Raw genomic sequence first — 15,989 nt, 5'->3', positions numbered from 1 at the left:
ACAGATTAGTTTCTCGTTAGATTTCCATTTCCGTACTTATCAGTCATCTCGTGACTGTGGACTTGAACACACCTTTCTGAATGGCATTTTGATTGAGTCTTACATTTATTAAATGGGCACTATCAACATACAATAGACAATAGCCGTGATTATATGCTACATGAGGTAGATTACTGATGTTTCTTTTAAAGTGACTGTTGGGTCATATAGACACTAAAGAAAAGTTCGTAAACATTTTTATATATTTCGCTTTTTTTTTTTCGTTTCTTTCATTATTGGGGAGGGCGGGAGATGGGGACATGGTATGCACAGATCGTCCAGTTAAATACAAAATGTAGACAACCTTGATTTCATAACTGTGACACGTATAAAAGCAACCCATCTGACATAATCTTTCAGTATAGATTTAATGTCACACGGCACAGTTATGTCATATGCGACTTTCTAGCTGTCACGTTGGAGGAAGACCCCAGGTGACACTCCGGGCATTATTTCATTAAGAGCGGGCTCCTGGGTAGACCCACCGACCTTCCGTACGCAAGCTGGGTGACTTTCTCACATAAAGAATTCTACGCTCGAAGTAAGGTGAGGGGCAAGTAATCTGAAGTCAGCGACCTTAACCACTCGGCCATGGTGGTCCCGCTTTGATTCTGCAGCGGACAAGTAGGCGTGGTTGGGGTTTATCACTGTGTGGTCTTAACTTCCAGGATTGTACTTTTTACTATTTGAGCCGCGCCATGAGAAAACCAACATAGTGGCTTTGCGACCAGCATAGATCCAGACCAGCCTGCGCATCCGCGCAGTCTGGTCAGGATCCATACTGTTCGCTTTCAAAGCCTATTGCAATTAGAGAAACTGTTAGCGGACTGTATGGATCCAGACCAGCCTGCGCATCCACTGTGTCGGTTTTTTTCATGGCGCGTCTCATTTTTTTTCTTTTTTTTCAGATTGCAAAGTATGAAGAATTTCTACAGCCAAACTTCGCTTTTATCAATTATTGTACTGGGTTTGTGCATTAGTGTACATTCCATGCCATCTTCGAATTCAGGGAACAATAACCCTCCTACACATACTAAAAATGAAGACCGGGACAAAGACGTAGTAAAGTTTGAGGAGATATGTAGGAAAGTATGTAACCAGTAAGTATGCACTTTGTATTGTCCAGGAATTGAAAAAAAGATTTAAACACACTTGAAATATATGAATTCACAATAAATAAAATGAGCCGTGTCATGTGAAAACCAACATAGTGGCTTTGCAACCAACATGGATCCAGACCAGCCTGCGCATCCGCGCAGTATGGTCAGGATCCATGCTGTTCGCTTACAGTTTCTCCAACTCCAATAGGCTTTAAAAGCAAACAGCATGGATCCTGACCAGACTGCGTGAGAAGCGCAGGCTGGTCGTCGCAAAGCCACTATGTTGGTTTTCTCATGACACGGCTCAAATCATAAGTATGTCTATCAGAACCTTAATACATTTTGTTCCTGAATTCATAGAAAGATATATTGTACTCTTATATTTTGGTGGGCTTTTGGTGAGTTCAAGAAATACAACATTTTTTCTAGAATTAATGATTCAGTTCGCATGATATTCCTTCAAATGGTGCCAATCTTTTGTGATTTGGCCAGACACAAATTGTAATTTTTATTCTGTATGTTGTATTAAGTACTCTTTACGAAGACTAAAGGATTAGTTTGTACGTCGCCTGTCCAATTCCCGATCCAATCTAAATTTCGTAAACCAGTTTGTAGAGTATCTAAAAAACTTTGGTTGAATGTTCCTCTTACCAAGACGACGTGCAAAACCCATGTTCAAATATCGCTCGACTAAGCTACTCGAATGATATGTATGAATCCTTTGTTCGATCCCCGGGTGAGGCGTGTTGTCTCCGTGACGATTTGATAAAAGACATTGTGCTTCCAGTCAATTCGTCCTCCACCTCTGATTCATAAGGAGAAGTTGGCAGTTACTTGCCTTGAACAGGTTATTACTGGTATAAAATTCAGGCATACTGGTTAGGTTAACTGTCCGCCATTAAAAACAGCGCTAAACCAAAACATTTTTTAAAAAATGGTTGAATGTCCCACTTATCAAGATATCGAGCAGAACCCATATTCCAATGTCGCTTGTCAGAGTTACTTGAATAATACGTATGAAATTGGATTGATTGTTTCATCAACGAAGACTAGGCTCACAATAATATTAAAATACTAACGGCTCAAAGGAGTAAGCCTGCAGATGAGCACCAACTATTTCATTTTTTAAACAGATATTTTTATATGTATGATATAAATTGCAGCTAAACTTCATCGATTATATATCATATTTTGATAGCGTGACTAACGTTTTTAACGTCTTTTTTTACATTTTTTACTGACTAAAAGCGTTGCTTCTAAATAGTACAAAGTCAGTTTAGAGTTTCGTTTTTGTAATTATTAATTGATGAAAGTAATTTTAAGATTTCGGAAAATGGTCCGTGCATGGTTCATAACAAAGGATATTTATAAAAAAAAAAAACTGCCGATAAAAAAGGTATATAAATGCTAAAATAACAACAATAATATGTGCTGTTTTTTGTTTTTGTTTCTTTTTGTTTGTTTTTTTTTTTTCAAATCAAATTTTAAAAATCTATTATCTCAAAATCCTACTGACTTGCTGCTGTAAACGTGCGAATTATTTTGTCTATTCTACCATTAACAGAAGACAGAACTGGTGTACGCTGATTGCGACAGTTTCGGAAATTAGATTTGAATGTACCAATTGTACCGTTACAAGCAATTTATCTCGTTCCGAAATTATTTCTGCCTATAAACACTCGTAGATCTTCCAGTGATTGGTCGGGCAAATATAAATCTTTGTATATGTGATCGTCTGCTTTCTGCATCTGTTGCGATTATCTATATTCGCTGTTTTAAGACCAGCCTATTGATACTTTTTAAAAGATAGTGCTGGTAAATTCTTAAAATTTTCACAGGTCACACATTATTTGCAAATGCAAGCGAAAATAAAACTATAGCGAATAGTACCCAGTATTTTCTTTTTGAAAAAAAAAACAAACAGAATTAATAAAGTATTAAATCCATTAATTTCAAGGCCGCGAATATTCGTGCTGTTTTGTGGGAATATATATTCGTGATAAAAGATGAATGGAGATGAAGCAAGCCTTTTCTTATTCGTTGGCATCAGATTGGGTAGCTTGTTTAAGCCACAAAAGTTAGTCCCCACACAAATATCAATGGTTTCAAAGTATACGCTTGAATGATTTGACCCAAATGCTTATTTATTTTTTTATTTTTTTTGCAATTTCTCTGTATAAGATTATTAGGTTAGATATTTTCAGTTCATGTCGGCCTTTTGCAAATTTAACTCTATCTGTAACTGGACCATTGTTCACTTAAGCGTAGTTTTAAGATATCTTCAGTGCATGTCAGCCTTTTGCAAATTTGTTTCTATCTGTAAGCTTGAACATTGTTCACTTGTGTATTAATTTTTGCTTTTTTACAGAAGCCATCCGTGTCCACCAGAATGCGCAGATCTTATTGATCCTTGGGCAATGGACACATATCCTTTGTACTTAAATAAAAGATCTCCAGGAATTGATGGCTTCACGTATGTATCTTGTCATATATATTGTTATGAGATGTATTAATTAGGATCATTAGTAACATATATAATCAAATGTTATAATGATACTTCTATCACCAGCTCCCTAAACATGTGGAATCAAGGCTTTTGCGGCAGTTGATACAGTCTTCGCTTTTCTTATTTGTAATTCAAATTATTTGAGACTCTCTGGTAGTTCGTTTTAGATGGGGACGTCCTCGAGACACTTTGATATGCTGCAAAAGGTTTTCAGAAAGTGTACGGTCTTTGATACAGACAAAGTTACAACTGATTGATCCGACAACTCCTTTACAGGCTGTTTTTCGTGAATTTCCGTTTTATATCATTAGGTTCAGATATAAGTTATACATCATTCTGTGGGTCTCTCGGACTGGTTGTATCTGTTTCATTGTCGAAAGGTATTATACAGATTCTGACCCTTACTTACGTGCATATTTCTCGAAAGTGAAACCGTTCAATTGATTCGATAGTTAGTACATGTATATTGAAATATTACATATTCGACGAAGAACTTGTTGTAATAAAAAAATAGCCAGTAAGCAGAAATAAAGGCCAATGTAAAATGTTCTCTAAGTATATTTTTCAGTACATTTTCTTCCCATATTAACATGAAACTATTGCAAAAACAAAACAGAAAAAATGGGTCTTGAAGTTCTGGAAAATTAGGACAAATAGTGATAAAACCTTGGATGTAAGAAGCAATTTTACCACGTAAAATCCCAGACGTAAAAAAGTTAACCTTGTGAGATGCTCGACTTCTTGAAAATGTCAGCGAACAAATAACTCATAAATTTGTCACATTGTTCAGAGGATGCCGGGATAAATTAATTATTTTTCCTAATTGGTGGTCTTAAGTGCCCGCGAAATGTAAAATAGAATCAGTGTCTATAGATTTGTGTGAACTCATATCCAACCGAGCATGGGAAGTTTTTGTTGCCATTTTGTAGGAAGATAAAACAAATGTGTATTTTTAAACGAACATTTCCTTATGCAGCTCACTTCAATTCCTTAAGACATTTCCTATGCATATTTTTACATGTTTCAAGCACTGCGAAATAATACTAATTTCACTTGGTTAATTAAAGTTTGTTTGTAGCATCCTCAAGGGCATGTGTGGTTAAAAAACTACATTTGATTCCTTAAATAGTATATTTTATTTCTAAAGTCGCTATATGATCATTGTAAAAATGTTTTGTTTTACAAAAGCGGAACCAGGCAGGTGCTCGAAAATGCAGCCTTCTGATTGGTCAGTTAGAATTTAGAAAATTCACATCAGTAATTTACTGCATGTTTAAAAATGTAGTCTTGCTACCCACAAGATATTTTTTAAAAATATTTTCCTAAATTTCTATTTTTGTCTCTTATTTACTACCAAAGCAAAATGTCTGAACTCTAGTTGCCTTTCTTTCAATTATGTAAAATTGAAAAACAAGTTTGGGTGTTATCCTCCGTGAAAATGATGTAGAGTCTGCATAAAGAATAATATAATGGCTTTGAACATTCAAAGAAGAACAGAAATGTGATTAAAAAACTAAAATTATAATGTTTCGACTCAGACTTGCACATTGATACAAGTCGGGTATCGATCAAAGTGATTGTTAAGTCAAATTTACAAGAAAAACCTCATCAACTTTGTTCACATAAAAGGCAATAAAAGTAAAATATTAGAACATTTTGCAAAACGTTGATGCCAGTGACATTTGAAGAAATTTAAAGTCTTTTCATATGTTTTTCATGCCAAACTATGTAACATTTAGCGCGAAGACTAAAGCAATGTCTATCGAAGCCTTCTTTACTGAGCAAATTAATATCCTGAAAAATCATTTTAATCAATATCCTGAAAAATCATTTTAATCGTACACTTCTGGTTAGAATAGTTGTCAAAGTCTACATGTGTCAATGGACCATTCAAAATCCATTTACAGAAACACATCATATATATAAATCATTTGTATTGAAGAGAAGATAATCAAGGGGAATTTACTCTAGTACCATTGTTTCAGAAACGAATTTAACTGCATATTCTCCCTTTATGTCTAACAAAAACATGATAATATCGGGTACATATTTTTACGAAATGATTATAAAACAACCCCGTCAACCAAACACCAGTGGATATATAGTTCTATCCTGAAATCTATTTATTAATTGCAGTTTATAAATGTAGAAAAACTGTCTCTAGACTCATAATTCAGAAAAATAGAATGTTGGTAGTTCAGAAATTATTAATCTAATAATAATTTAACCAGAGACATCATCACAATAGTTATAACTGAAGACGTGTGTGCATTATTAACCTTTAGCATGCTAGATAAATTGTCGTCTGCTGGAAATGTCGTCTGCTAAAGTTGTAAAGTTCATTCAATTTGCTCCAAAATTGGAAGAAATATTGTCAGAGTAGCAAACAGCTTGGAACCTGATCAGACGCCGATTTAATCGGCGTCTGATCTGGTTCCAAGCTGTTTGCAAAGGCTGTTAAATTCGCCTGCAGCAGGCTAAGGGTTAAACAAACAAATGTTCGTAAATTATTATTCTAACGTAGCTTAGTAAGTGAAACGAAGGAGGTCAAGCGTTGCATATTCTTCTGTAAACATCGCTTGACGCTCGGATCATGAGAGAACATTATGACGTCAATTTTGACGTCAAATACGACATGACGTTCGATACATCACTACTCGGATAATTGAATTCAACATAATTTTATCATAATATTTCAGTGATAATGTTCGAATAAAAATAAACATGGTCTCCATGTGTTTGTCGTCTAGCTTACCAAACTTTATCGCTCAAATTTGGCAATTAAACCATGGGAAGGCCTTGATTATTTTCATTCCAATATGCTCATTGAAATATTATGATAAAAATTTCGTCTAATTTACCACCGTTCAGAGTTCAGATGCGTAGGGATTGGTTAAATACTGAAGCATCTGAACGGTGAACCGGGGTAAATTAGACGATAAATCACAAGAAGGCCTCGATTGTTTTCATTCTGAAATGCTCATTGACATATTTTAATAAATATTATGCTGGACTTCATTTACCCGAGGAGTATTTAATGTATTGGACGTCATGCGGCAATTTGACGTCATAACTGACGTCATAATGCTCTCTGACCGGTCCTTGCGTCAACCATTGTTTATTGCAGAATATACAGAGCTCGATTTCCTTCTTTGTTTAACTGGAAATCAAATCGAGCCATGTTAGAATGTATTTTAACTTATTTAATTGTTACTCGATGTTTAAAGTTGAAATGAAACAGAATACACTGATTTTCGATCAATAACATTAAGCTACGATCAAACTTTTTAAAGTATGTTTTTAAAGATCAAAGGATATCATGTTTTGGTACCAAATTTCTAAGCGATTAATTTGTGTTACAATGCGTTTAAATAATGATTTTGCTGTCTAAAGTAGTAAGCGTACATACCCGACACTGTTCTGTAACAGTACGATTATATGGCATTATCATTACTTGTATACATGCAGAAAGTCACGTACAATCTACGTCATGTCACGTACAATATACGTCATTTACTGGCTAAAATAGGGGCGGATCCAGGATTTTTTTCGAGGGCGGGGGGAGGAGGTCCAGATGGGGGTAGGTGCGGGAGGTGGTGTCCCCCTTCTGCTGAAAATTTTTGTTTCTCGGGGGCAACGGAGAGCGAATTTCGAGCGTTTTAGAGCAAAAAACAAGAATCTGAATCCCATCAAAAATGTAATCATCACTTCAAAAATTAGAAATCCAATATTATTTTACAAATTTTCCCATGATATGAAAACAAGAATAGTGGGGGTACGGATGAACAAGATGAAAAATTCTTTATTGGCCTTGACTAAGTTTACGTATCGAATCACCGTTAGATATACTGGTCCAGTGCCTAAATTCGGACGGTACTTAATAATTCGGACACCTTTAAAAAACGCTTTACGATCGTGATTTTTTGCTGGAATGAACATGATCGACGCAGATGAACGCTTTGATGACCAATTGTCAACAACAGTGTGTGGATGCAAGTATTTCCAGAGAAAATTACCTTCAAATATCCGCATCGCTAAAAGTAAAAAATGTGTGTCGTGGGGGTGACGTCAAATAGCCCACGCCAGTTATTTGAGGTGCGGCGATGTACTAATTTAATGAGGAAACAATTCTGCCTGTTGCAGACGACATTTTTTCTTAGTTGTTCGAAACATGTTTTACAATTCTGTACTAGCCTCAATATTTATTTAAGAAATTTAACCGATTTCTGTTATATAATGATTAATTCAACAGAGAAGAAAATTTTGCAGACAAGGGAAGCAATTCATAAGATAAAATCGCGTGGCGTCATTATAGTGCATAGTTGGCATTAGTTGCGTCAAAACGTATAACGACAGCAACAGAATCTGCATGTGGGTGAGAAAGTTGTTAACATTAATTTTCGCAAAGATAGATTTTATTGCGTATTATGATTATTATTGTTATATTTGGCAGTTAGGCCCTACACATTAAATTTGAAACTAGTCCACATGATCACGTGATTAACAGGTAATAAAATTTCAATCGAACTGAGATGTCTGTATACATTCACAGGATTGAATCTGACTGCTTTGTTTCAAACAAAGTCGTGTTCATTTTTATTTTTTGGTGCACAGATTCGTTGCATTTCATTCTGAAATAGTGTCCGAATATTTAAGTACTCTGAAGGTCGATTTTGACAGCTTTTACTGGCCCACTTCAGATGACTTTTTCTATGATGAAATCAGCAATTGTTTTGCATAGAGATTTATAAAGAACCTAAAATATTACATTTGAAATTTGAGGCAAGTGCAGTTTCGGAATGCAAAGTTATCGTCATAAAACCACCAAGAGTGTTCGGATTTAGGCACAGGACCAGTAGGGGTGTACCGTTCTAGACGAGTTCATTTATCCTTGAATGGAATTTACGATGCACAGCAAGTTAAGTTTGGATTCTCGGTGCCGCAGCACGTTATAATATGAGTTTTGTACTGTTTGTTCAACTGTGAGAGTGCAGCGAATTCATTTATTCTTGAATTGATTTTACAATAGTATTATACACAGCAAGTTTTGTTTGGATTCACGGTGCCCGCAGCCGCAGTACATTATAATGATTTTTGTACTGTTTGTTCAACTGTGAGAGTGCAGCTCTCCCCCCCGCTGGATCCGCCTATGTAAAATAACCTTTGATTTGCATCTTTACTTGACCTTTGTTGTGTAAGAGATAAAATTATCACATACATGTAAAGGAAAGAAATGTATTAATGTTAATGTAGAGATAGGCCCTAAAATTTTCAATGATAATATTACATTAAATAAAGTCTAGAAAGTAATTTCCAAGTCCTTGAAATAACCAAAAATGATTTCACAAATGTGGAGTTTATGATAGTTTTGTTATTATCAATAACAGAAGTTTTAATTTTTAATTTAAAGTTGTGATCCACAAAGAATGACAACTCTTGCCTTAGGCTAGTACTTATAAGTAGAGATCTATTAGTTTACTTCCCTTGCAATTACACAATTGAGTGGAAAATGAAAACTGTTTTAAACACAATATCATACTTTTTTGCACAACAAAATCATTAAGGATTTATTCATTTGTGTTTGATTTACCCCTCAAGACATGGTTCCTATGATTCTGTCAACTTACATATGGTAAAAAATTAACTTTTAACAAGCCAATAATAAAACGAAGTACCAGTAGGTAAATAATAGTGCAGATAATACAGTTTTGCTTGTATCAAAATGTCACAATAGATCCACTTTTTGTAATACAGAACACCTGGTAGGATTAGTAAAGGTCCAATTATATTGATCTCTATTTCCTATGCCTAGTTAATGTTAATAGAATGCTTCATACTTTAACTATAGACATAATTGAGCCGTGCCATGGGAAAACCAACATAGTGGCTTTGCGACCAGCATGGATCCAGACCAGCCTGCGCATCCGCGCAGCCTGGTCAGGATCCATGCTGTTCGCTAACACTTTACAGTTTCTCTAATTGCAATAGGCTTTGAAAGCGAACAGCATGGATCCTGACCAGACTGCGCGGATGCGCAGGCTGGTCTGGATCCATGCTGTTCGCAAACCCACTATGTTGGTTTTCTCATGGCGCGGCTCATATTATAATCTGATCTTTAAATTGAAATTAAGAGAAACGCCATAGAGAACACATTTAATTCTTTTACTATAATGTATACTTATTTATTGAGGAAAACTCTTTGTTAGGACTATGTATACATTCCCTTAGTTAAAGTAATATTTAGCTCTTTCTTCTATAAGCATTTCAGTACTATATTCATTATTCTAGTTTTGCTTTGGTGGCAACAAAATTTAATCTGTGATAGTTCACCTTCTGTACCGAAATACTTTGCAAATTGCATTTTGTTCTAGTAAATTCACTATTCCTTTTTGAACCAACCTTGCTTACCTTTTAAAAAATAACGTGGGTCTCAAAATGTCAACGTGTTTACTGTTTTCCTATCACACTAAATCTATTTTTATCAAAAAATACATTTTTTTCTCTTCCAGATTTGATGATTACTTATTTCTGAGATGGCTTGGTCGGGATATGAAGCGACACAGATTGCAATAAAAGTAAGTTTCACTTAATCATAAGTGATATTTTAAAGTGCTTTAATCTTCAACCTGCTATATGTCTTAATTGGACTGGTCCATCATTCAATTTGGGCAGTACCGCTTATTATTTAAAGGTTTTTTAACTGGAAATGAACTGACTGAATAGCAGTCTGCACTGGTCGCAAAGGCAAAATCACTTGCCGCCAGCAGGCTAAAGGTTAAAAGCTGCAAATTAAAGTGGATTTTCTGTCTTAGTTTTTTTTTCTCTGTTTTACGTAGCAGTGTTCTTCATAACATATGCAGTTTACCAAATAATTCAGAACATGCAGTTACAAGCTTCTAATACCTGGTAAAACTAAACGCGCAATATGTCTTTTTTTATTTTGCAACATTCAGAAATATACAAGGGGTGTTCAATAAATACCGAGAAAAGTGCTCTCATTTCTTCGTGTATCATCAAAAATGAATGAAACTGCTATATAATGTAGATTAGGGAATACTGAGTTGATATGTCAAAATTACATTTACTTTGGATAAATAATAAGTAAATGCTAGTCCCCATGGCAACGTTATGTGACGTCATCTGGCCAAATTTTGTCTCGTTTTCTATTTTATTTGACGCATGCGCTAAAACATTATTACACATCGTTCTAAAGGCCTCCGAGTGTGGTAGTTGGATTGATTTAGATATCTAAAATATTATTAAGAATTGTCAATTTTATGGCCAAAAAAGAATTTTTTTCCGTTGTAAAACTCGAACAAAAATCGCAAGTTTGAAAACTGTTTCATTGAATTGTCCAGTTATTCTAATTAGTTCAGAATTCATTATCGAAAACGATTTTATAGGGTGTTTTATATTGTAAAGATTAAGAAAATAAAGGTACCAATGAGTTTTAAAACTTCACTTTTGGCTTGATTTTGGAATGGAAAGTTATTAAACGTTTGCGATATTTCAGTTAACATGAAAGCAACATTTGATAAAAAAAAAAACTGTATTGTATACTTCTGAAAATAAATATCATTGAAATTGACCATTGGTCAGATTTTTACACAGGAAAGAAAAAAAGGTCATTAAAATTAACCTTTTGCTAGATGAATTGTTAGGTCAACTGATCTAAACACGACTCGGTGATTCGCTTGGAATAGTGTTATATAAATACATCTATAATAGCGGTCTTTCACTCCAAGACATTTGTTTACTTCCGTTAGCTCCGATGTCATCGTACGTATTATGTAACGTCGTTTTTAGCTCATCTGATTTTTTGGAAAAAAAAATGAGTTATTGTCGTCACTTGATCGGCGTCGGTGTCGGCGTTGGCGTTGTCTTTGGCGTTGGCGTTGGCGTTGCCTGGTAACGTTTTATGTTTAGATCAGCTTTTCTCCTAAACTATCAAAGCTATTTCTTTAAAACTTGCAACTCTTGTTCACCATCAATAGCTGACTGTGTACAGCAAATAACATAACTCCATCCTGCTTTTTGCAAGAATTATGGCCCCTTTTGAACTTAGAAAATCAGATTTATTGGTTAAGTTTTGTGTTTAGGTCAGGTTTTCTCCTAAACTATCAAAGCTATCGCTTTAAAACTTGCAACACTTGTTCACCATTAAAAGCTGTCTTTGTACAGCAAGAAACATAACTCCATCCTGCTTTATGCAAGAATTATCGACCCTTTTGGACTTAGAAAATATCAGATTTCTTGGTTAAGTTTTGCATTTAGGTCAACTTTTCTCCTTAACGCTCAAAGCTATTACTTTAAAACTTGGAGCAGTTATTCGCCATTAAAAGCTGACTATGTACAACAAGAATCGTAACTCTACATTGCTTTTTGCAAGAATTATGACCCCCTTTTGACTTAGAAAATCATGGGTAGGACAATATTTCTATTATACAGAGACAAATAAAAACAGATGGCGTCTTCATGGGTAGGACAATATTTCTATTATACAGAGACAAACAAAAACAGATGGCGTCTGCACCCGCAAGGCGGTGCTCTTGTTATGATATGCCATGACTAATAAATAAACTTGTAAACTTGTTTTTGATTGGATTTTAGCTATCCCTACGTACGTCACTAACTGTTGGCGAATGGGGAGCGGATGCTAAACCTATAAAAGGCCCATTTTTCGGTTCCTCTTTTGTCAATCGCTTATCCGCTCTGAAGACAGAAACCCCTATTATGAATGCTTAAAGATCGGCTCCGCATTTCTAAATTCATCCTGACATAAGCATACTTAAGGAGTCATAGAACAGTAACTTCTGGAGATATGTGGACCTTACGAACGTTTTATGAACTACTGAATATTTAAACATGGAACTTCTTGAATTTTATATCTGAATAAAAGACCTGTGACTGAATATTGTTTTAGCCTCTTTGCTATAGGTACAATGTCATCACTATTTGTCTGAGCCCAACTCAACAACTGTTCTCGGTGCCGGTGGAACAATATTTAAAATTCAAACAATTCCTGTTACTGTCCCCAGATACCTTTAAAATGTTTTAGCTAGTTTCGTAGTAAAATCCTATAGTTCGCAATACAGTAATTCACTTGAAAAGAAAGTTTATTTGAATAATTGCCATATTTGTTTGTATTGCAGGACTGGATGCGATTGCTGTTTTATGTACTTCAAATATCTATAAACACTAGACTGTTATGGACTCTAGATGTGTTTTGAAGGTTGTACTTTCACAAATTCTACATGCGTTCTTTAAAGCAAATTTTCATAAGCTGTGCTTTGGTATAAGGTTAAAGAAAGCCACAAAATGTATAAATAGTTTCGCAAGTAAAAACAAGCGTGTACATAATACAGGAAATCTCGGATAACCATTCCAGTGGATAACTGTGCATTAAACTTTGGTTAAAATATACCAGAATATTGAATGTGACAATACCGTTTAACAAATACAGTGTCTGATCTAACAGATGTAGTTTTAGTGGAAAAAGATTTTCTAAAAGTTTAACCAGCGGACAACTTAGTGGAACAGTACTGAGCAGCCTAGTCCAATAACTGCACTGAACTCTGAATAGTTTTGCTTGGTTGTTGTGAACAAACATATTTTGGAGATTCTGTCAATTTATTTCAAAGGGTAAATGAAGAAAATTGTCAAAAAGAAGGAATACATGTACTATAATTCATTCATGTGCCTCTCGTGATACAAACTTTTGTTCTATGTTAAAGAAAATACACTGTTCAAAATAATTTAATGACAACTTTGTGTTTTCAGAGGAAATTAAATAATTTTGTTCAAACTTATTGGTAAGATAGAGCTAAGGATAGAAATTGCTCTGATTTACAATACAGTATTCTTTAAAACTCTTTCCTTTATCTTTTCATGAAATCAAATTACTATGTTTAGAAAATAGAATTAAAAATACGGTACAAAATATCCAAAATGTTCATCAGAAAATTTGCATCGGCCTTTTTACACAAATTTGAGAAGTAAAATATAGATATATAACAATTTGAAAAAAAGATCACATTCATATAAAATGTGTTATTAAAGATATCGCAGGCGAATAAGAATATCTTGGCAGCTGCTTTATAGCTAGTAACAAAAACATTTGTTCATTCAGAGTGAATGTCACTTCTGCAATACCGTAACACTAATATCAAGCCAGTCAGTTAGCGGTTTTCTTTCGATTTGAAAACTGTCTCCATTGTATAATTTGACCCGGCCACACCCTTCCTCTAGCATTAACTTTGGAACCCGACGTTCAAATAGCACACTGCTGTTTTTCCAGTTTTTAAACTGTTGACAAAACCAGCAACAATATGTAACAGTAGCTGTATTTGTATGCGAGTTTAAGATATTGTTGAAGAAAATATCTTTAAAGAGAAATGGACGAAGTCCTCAACAAAAATGCTATTAAAGGGGCATGCCTCCAATTTATGTCATTGATTACAAAATTTAGAAAGTATTTACAGACTATTTCGCAGTATTCTTTTATAGAATTCTGTGAGTAAAATTTGTAGAAAGCTAACTCCCGTGTCAATCATGCGGTACAAATTTAATGTAAAAAGGAAAAAAAAATCTTATACTGTATTTCATTGTAAAATATAAGCTTCTATTGTTAAACATGTATTAATTTATTTGTTCCCAAAATATTTTATTGAGGTTTCTGTGTCTAAAGAAATTTATCATTTTTGGCGTAGGCCTATAATTGGTGGCATGCCCCTTTAAACGTCGTTTATTATGATGATCCTTTTTAACTTTGTAGCTCACAATTTCTAGAACAAATAACGGTGTTTCTTAACGGCAATGTTAATGTCTTTTTACAATAATTTCTGCAAACAAGAGTTGAAGGATCATTTTTGAAGGTCAGATTTTCTTTAAAAGGTCAAACTGATTTGGTTATAATGTGGCTTACACATTTTATTATTGATAGAAAATTGATTAATTTCTTGATATTTAATGCTTTCGGTATTTTTTGTCGTATATTTAATATAGGTTTTAATATTTTATTAACATAGAAAGTATTATTGAATCCATTCCTTTATAATTACCCTATGACTCTGAAGTGTAAATTTATGTTCATCATTGAAAATAGTGCTTTTCTAACCACGCAATTATGAATATTCTCTATTTTGAATTTTTGACAGCTGTTTATCTGCTTTAAACGTATAATTAATAGCACTGTGGCACTAGTTTTTATAAATATTTCACAATGTTACATTTCTCCACAAATAAATAAATCGAAAATTCACATTGTTGTTTGAATCATTTCTTCCTGTTCATCGATATTCCCACCCCCATTTGCCTTTATTTGTCAGGGCACCATCAAAGAATATAAATATGAACACGCATGGGAAAGCAAGTTGGAACAGAGTGGAGACAAAACCGATTTACCCGAAGCGGTTTGAATGCAAACAATCGACGCCATGTTTTCCAGTACTTTTGACGTCACGGCACGTTGCCTCTCGTGAATCAAACCGAGTCTGCTATGCAAACTTTTGCTTGGTTGCTTTCTTTGCTTCAAAAGGGTCTTCTTATAGACTTTAGTAATATCCTTTTCCGGTACAGAAAAATAAACCTACAATGTAGATTTTAATGAAGCTACTCCTAGTTGTAGATTAGCATATTTTCTGTCATATGAACAAATTATATATGTTTGACCATTTGCCTGGTTTTGAGATATTTGTCTAAGATTAAAGAGCACCCAAACTTTGAAGATGATTTATGTCATAATGAAAAAACTTTTGTGTGATATAAGGTTAACATCGCCTTAGTCAGGTCCATGGATTTTGATTTTCACGTCTATCATCATACTGTAAGTATTTTATTTTATGACTACACTTAAAAAAGAAACGCAGTGTGGTTAATACATGTATCTCACTGATTTAGTTTAGCGAGTGACATTGTTGTTTACAAGAATATCACTTTTTTGCGATGAATATCACTTCTATGGGCATCCATGTTAAACAGTTATTATATGATGATGAGTTGAATATCAAAGTCTACGGATCTGACCAAGGTGATATTAATCGAAGCCGATAGACCGAGATGAATATCACCTTGGTAAAAAGCCTCAGACTTGGATATCACCGATATTATCACAAAATAAATGTTTTATTTTATGATTTCACTTGAAATCGAGTGGTGTGGTTCATATCTCAGTTGGATTGTTCATAAGAAAGAATGTTTACAGAAATTCAATATACACAATTTCATCGAAATATATCGAGGCTGCTGATTACGCGTTTATAGAAATCATATATAATTGGCTAATGTTTGACAGATCTATATTTAGTATAACGCGTGGGTTTGTTTTGAAGAATAGTTGCTTTATT

At 34.3% G+C, this 15,989-nt stretch overlaps 1 long non-coding RNA gene across 1 annotated transcript; it reads left to right on the top strand.

Annotated features, from left to right (window-relative positions):
* Positions 1-920: 920 nt before the first annotated feature.
* Positions 921-14,905, top strand: LOC123560402 (uncharacterized). Its single transcript, XR_008372695.1, has 4 exons — positions 921-1,139; positions 3,508-3,612; positions 10,155-10,220; positions 12,798-14,905. It is a non-coding gene; the product is annotated as an uncharacterized LOC123560402 (long non-coding RNA).
* Positions 14,906-15,989: the final 1,084 nt, after the last annotated feature.

This window comes from Mercenaria mercenaria, chromosome 10, assembly GCF_021730395.1.
Source record: "Mercenaria mercenaria strain notata chromosome 10, MADL_Memer_1, whole genome shotgun sequence".
Taxonomy (NCBI): Eukaryota; Metazoa; Mollusca; class Bivalvia; order Venerida; family Veneridae; genus Mercenaria; species Mercenaria mercenaria.
This window is presented reverse-complemented; position numbering and strand designations above follow the sequence as displayed.